Raw genomic sequence first — 6,000 nt, 5'->3', positions numbered from 1 at the left:
TTAAGCGCATTGAACCCTTTGTGAATTGAGCTGCATTGACATCAAATCCTCCAGCTCATTAAAGGAAACAGAGTCAGTTTAATTAATGCATATTAAGCTCCACTGATACTATTTTTTTAGCTTTGAGTAAAGTGTGGCGATGCGTCCGTCCAGTCCTAAAAAGAAATGTTTGATTGCTCCTCAAGAATAATACTTTTATTTGTTTTATTATTATTATTATTATTATTATTATTATTATTATTATTATTATTATTATTATTATTATTATTATTATTGCTTCTTAAGCATTTGCAGATGTATTAATTAAATTGCAATATATTGGACTGAGTGAAATAATAAATAAGGATTGCTAACAGTTTCTCTCACATTGATCTGTTTCGATTTAATACAACAACCTACTGAATATTAATAGTAGATTTGTCTCCCTCTTGTTTTAATGCTGTTATGGTGTAAAATGTGGTTTCTATTTTTTCAATTAAAAATTTTTACTGTGTATCATGTACTTTTGGACTTTTTTTTATACAAGGCTCCATAGATTTCACTTTTTTTAATATGGCTTTACACTTGCCAGATTTTGCCAGCCTCTTTGGTGACATGTACTTTCATAATTTCCCTGAACAGTTTTAACATTTTGCAGAATTAATCTCATGTGAGATTCATTTGAGGTGAGAGGAAGCAGGCTACCCCACACACCTTCAGTCATCTTGTCTTATGTCCATGGTTTGTAAGTCCACTTTGTTGCTTAAGTAAAGCTTGAATACAGATTCACGTTTCACCATAAAGTGTTGTCAGATTGTTTCTCTTGCATCAAGATATTAGAGTTAAAAGAAAATAAGTTGCAAAAGCCAGAATGCTCAAACCTCAGTTTTCTAATTAAAACATCACTTGAGAAATTGTTACTCTTTAAAATCTCCACAGTTTGAGCATTAGCTCAGAGAGGAAGAAAGAAGCGGCAGGGGATAAAAAAAAAAAAAGAAAAGAGAAAGCACACAGAAGAAAATAGAGATCCATTTCCTTCAGATCCCATTTAGAAAGGGCCCTGCACATTTTTAAAGTGTCAATTGTTTTTGGCTCTTGAAGTGTAGATGGAATGTTTGAATTCCAGTATTAACTGTAGTGCCTGCTGAGTTAAATTATGGTCCCTGGGCAGTGGGGTGGGAGTAATCAATAAGAATACGCGAGGCGGTGTGTAATGTGTCTGCTCCTAGCAGCAGGGACACCGTCCCCCTTAGCCTGTCCCCCAGCAGGTTAGATAAATATGATACTGAAACAGGGCACACTGGATTATATGATATCAATGTAGAATCAGGGAAGTGCTATTACACTCCCCTAGCCCACTGTGAGTACTATTGACAAGGTTGGCTTTGAACACTGTAGTGCATTGCTCACTCTTGCCGCTCTCCGTTTCCTTGCTTTTTGCTTTTTTTTTTCGTTTTCCTCCCTGCATAATGTGAAGAACCCCGAGAGGAGAGGGATCTATATTTCACTTAGCTTTGATTAAAATGCCTGTTTTATGTCTCTGCCTCAAAGTTGTGTTTGCTGGTTCCACGAGTTAATCTGTCCTTGGCTTGCTCTGATCATAACTTACACATTTTCATGTGTTTTTCATATAAATAGTGGAAAAAAATACTAATGTTCAATCAATTCAGCACAATTGATTTGGTTTTTCACCATGTGATCCTATTGATATGTAGCTCTTTACTTCTTCCTCATGCTGACCCTGTCAAATGTTCAGCCAATTAACTGTTGTGCAGATGCTGTTTTTTTTCTGCCTACTTACCAGTTGCTCATACAGTAACCTCATATTACTGCTCTGTTCGGACTATTGATTAACTATTGCTCCTTAGTGGTGAAGGATCAAACCTGGCATGACTAAAAGGCCATTATCAGTGTCCACTTCAGATAACCTGGTACAGGTCACAACCCCATCTGCCCTCGACGGCCATTTAAACCTCCCCTCCCCTTCAGACAGACATCATTATCATTCTTGTCTTAAATGACAAGCAGGTCAGTAAAGATGAGCGTGTCACATGTGAATACAATATGCTTCTGTGAGACACCACCTGAGGCTTTCCTTAAAAAATGCATGAGCTCTAATGTGATGAAGGCGCTCCAGGCGAATGTAGCGTGAGCAGGATAATTTGGGAAAATAATATCTGATTGTTAAATGAAAAAGCAAACTTTGGAGATGTTTTTAAAAACTCTAAGTTTCTCCTCGTCTGCTCAGTATTGGGAGTTGAAGTCATCAATGCAAAATTGATGTGTTTTGCATGAATGGTACCCAAGTCAAGCCCCTCTTCAGCACCTCCATTTTATGGCAACACCAAGATTATTGTTTAAAAATTGAGGATTTTCTTTTTTTGTCTTTTCTTGATGTGTTAAGGAGATGCTTATCATTTCAGGTTTGCCCAGTGTAATGTCTTATTCATTTTTGCTTTCTTTTTGTCTCAGTCTGGGTTTATCCTAATACCAAAAGACATTTAAAATGCTACTTTCAAAAACAAGTTTTATAAATATTTGTACTTTGAAGAATCTCTGTTTCCCTGAATGCCTCAATCCATGCTTCCCCACAGCAGCATCTCATTCATTTAATAGACACCTATTCATTATTCATTATTCATTATTCAACTTTTGTTTTCTCCTTGCTAAATTTTTCTACTGGCCTTTCACCCTCATGGATTTATTTGTTTGTTCCTTTGTTGAGTATGTTTTAAAATTTTTAATTTGTGAATTGTTTATTTTCCTCACATTTCTGCCTAACACCTTTCTGCATTGCTTTATGCAATCTGTCTTAGACTCTTAACTTGCTAAGTGCTCAGATGCCCTTAAGCAGAATGCCATCCTAAGTAGACTGCATATAAGATAAAATTTGAATATTGCTGTAACAATTTAGGAGGCTTTTATTTTGCTTTTAACTTTTTCAAGTTCATCCATACGCCACAATGTACTGGACCAAGTGGATGGAGTCTCACTTCCCTGAATGCCGTCAATTCAAGATTTGAACATCCATAACACTGACGCTCAAGATTAAAAAATAAATGTGGGTTAGTTACAATCAATATTGTCACCACAATACTTAGGAATGGTTTAATAAATGCATGTTTTTCATACCTCGTCCAACCCTATTTTGAATGTTTCATTTAAAACCCAACGACTGTGTCCCGTTCGTCACGCTTTCACTTCCTAAGGCACAGATGAGTCTTGATATTAAAGCCTTTCAGGGCAGGTATTAGCTGCACTGTGGTTTCGTTCACACAAAAGATTTGGCACAAGCTAATTTGCATGTGAGGTCGAAGTCAAGCTCCTGATGCAAGTTGTGCAGCATCCCTGTCTCTTAGCAACACTCTTTCCTGACTGCTGCTTGGCACTCATCTTTCACCAGCAAAGAATCATAATATAATGCCATGTAGCAACTTGTATCAAATACTGACACCTCTCACTCCCCTCTTGGGTTTCTTTTTTATCTTGGCCCTTAAATTCATAAAGCCGTCAATCAGAAGGGATCTCATCGCTTTGTGTTTGCACTGATTCTCAGAAAACTTTAGTGTTGGGAGGCAGCATCAACATGTTTCTGAAGAACAGAGCTAAGATTAAAGGCAAATGAGCAGGTAATTGGAGACACCTGCAAAACAAAAGGGAGGATGGAGAGGTGGTAAGGGTGGAGAGTGATAAAGCGAGGCCTCCACCCATTTATTGGTGAGGATGGCATTTAAAAAGAGGGGATTTTATGCGATGAGAAAATGACTTTTGTCCTCTTCCATGGTGACGGGATCTAGATGCTGCCAGGAGATGTTAATAGAGGGTCACATTTGAGACAAAAGTATCCATCATTACTTTCACTCCCCTCCATCCTTTAAGCTGAACGCCTTCCCCCTGGTTAAAAGAAGAGATGTGCTCCAAATTACAGTTTTTGCCAAAGGCAGCCAGCCATAAACTATACTGTAATTACTCCTCTGATGATGATTTCTATCATCCCGGCCACCTTGGTCACATGCGCTCTTTGCCCAGCCCCATTTAGACTTTCCATGACAGGTCAAATTCATACTCATCTATGGTCCATTCTTTTTTTTTTCATCCTTTTTTTTTTCCAAAGCGTAGTATTTATTTTTTTTCTTCCCCTCTTGCTCGTCAACAACATCCAAATCGTGGCAGGTGCTGGAAGGACATTAAACCTGCTGTTCTCTGCTTCCAAGCGGGCGGTGCTTCACGACTCATTTCCAGGCGGATTCTGGCGCATCGAGGATGGATGTTCGCCTAAGGAATCGTCTCTGCGCTGGGAACCATTTCGGCTCCCATTGCTATCAAATCCGCACGGATCTTTAGTCTATAATATGCTGCCACAGTAAAATTTAACACACAAAAAAATGATTCACACAGCAAAGCATTATTATTATTATTATTATTATTATTATTATTATTATTATTATTATTATTATTATTATTATTATTATTATTACTTTAAGAAAAATAATTTTGCGATGTTTTTGGTTAAAGGTTAGAATATATTTTGAAGATTATGCTTCTGCTTAAAACAATTATTTATGTGTGAAATAATTTAATACATGTATGCATATATTTTAATATAAATACATTGATTTAGTTATTGAAATAATTTACTATTAATAGTATTATTAACAATAATAATATAAAAAATAATATTTTTATTTCTGACATTGTTTTTGCTTGAAACTGTGACACCTCCGACACCTGATTATCAAGAACCGACAAAAGTTTCTGCGTATTTAATGTATCCCTAAAACTCTTATATTTTCATGGTCCTAAAATAAATTAGGATATTTCAACACTGCATGGCGCATTTTGTTCCTCACTTTTAATAACTTAAGAACTTTCTGAAGCATTGTTTTCTCTCCGGCACAGCAGGCAGTCGAAGGCCGACCTCCTGCACTCGCTTGGCCGCTCTGCTCCCCGACGTGAGCCGCCCTGCCGTAGTAAAGGAGGTGGGCTCCCCGCTCCTCTTCTTGTCCCACTTTGCTGCTCTCTGCTGACAGAGGTCGTGCAGCTGTGTCGAACGGTTCGAGTATAATCCACACATCAGCGAGCGATTTACTGCCGCCCTTCAATCCCTTCCCACTTTGTCACTTCTGGGTTACGCGGTGCTTTATGTAAAATCTTACATGTATGGACTGTCTATTTACTGCAGCACATATCCGCTGCCAGCCGCTGCCACTTGCGACACGCTCGCGTGTCGCATGTGTGTGAGAGATAGAAGGATAACACCTGCTCTATCTGCCCATCTCAAGATCATGAGCACACCAAGTAGGTCTAATTTCAGGAACATTCAGCTGGGATGTGTCTCAATTGGGAGCGAGATCAGAGGCTGTGATTGTCTATTGGTTCAGATTGAGTCCCTCAGAGCAATTCTGGGAACTTTTATTGCAATCTGCAGATTGCAATGATGGAGAGCCCTCGACGCGGCAGCGCTGATTACATCAGCCCAGTCTCTGTGTCTACCTTTCATATCAGGTATTTATTCGTTCTGGGCGAGCCTTAAATAGCTGCGGCCTCTCTGCGTATTTGTCACTGTCCATATAGGAGCAGGCTCTCCATTACTGGCGCTGAGATTAGTAATCTGACAGTTTCATTTCAACTAGTTATTCATTCATTCAGTCTCTGATCTCGGGCGGGTTTGGCGTTAAAACACACCACATTTTATCACACATTTGCTTTTGTTCCCTAATTCAGGAGTGTTTGGTCCGGAACAATGACATGTGGAGTGCGTTTAACTAAAAGCAGTGTTATTCTTCTCCACCAAAAACAAATGGACAGAACATTTTGAATACTAAAAAAAATAGACTTAACAAAATTTAAGCATATTTCATGATACAAATATCTTATTGAGAAATTAATACTCAACAAAAAATGATCCATTGTACATGGAATTTTCCAATTACTTAAAACATACTGTTTCTGAAAACAGGAATGCAAAGACAAAGAGTGTAGATCTAAACTGAAATGTCGCTAATTATGTCATTCAATAAT

Source organism: Gambusia affinis, linkage group LG08, assembly GCF_019740435.1.
Source record: "Gambusia affinis linkage group LG08, SWU_Gaff_1.0, whole genome shotgun sequence".
Taxonomy (NCBI): Eukaryota; Metazoa; Chordata; class Actinopteri; order Cyprinodontiformes; family Poeciliidae; genus Gambusia; species Gambusia affinis.
Note: the sequence above shows the minus strand (reverse complement) of the source record.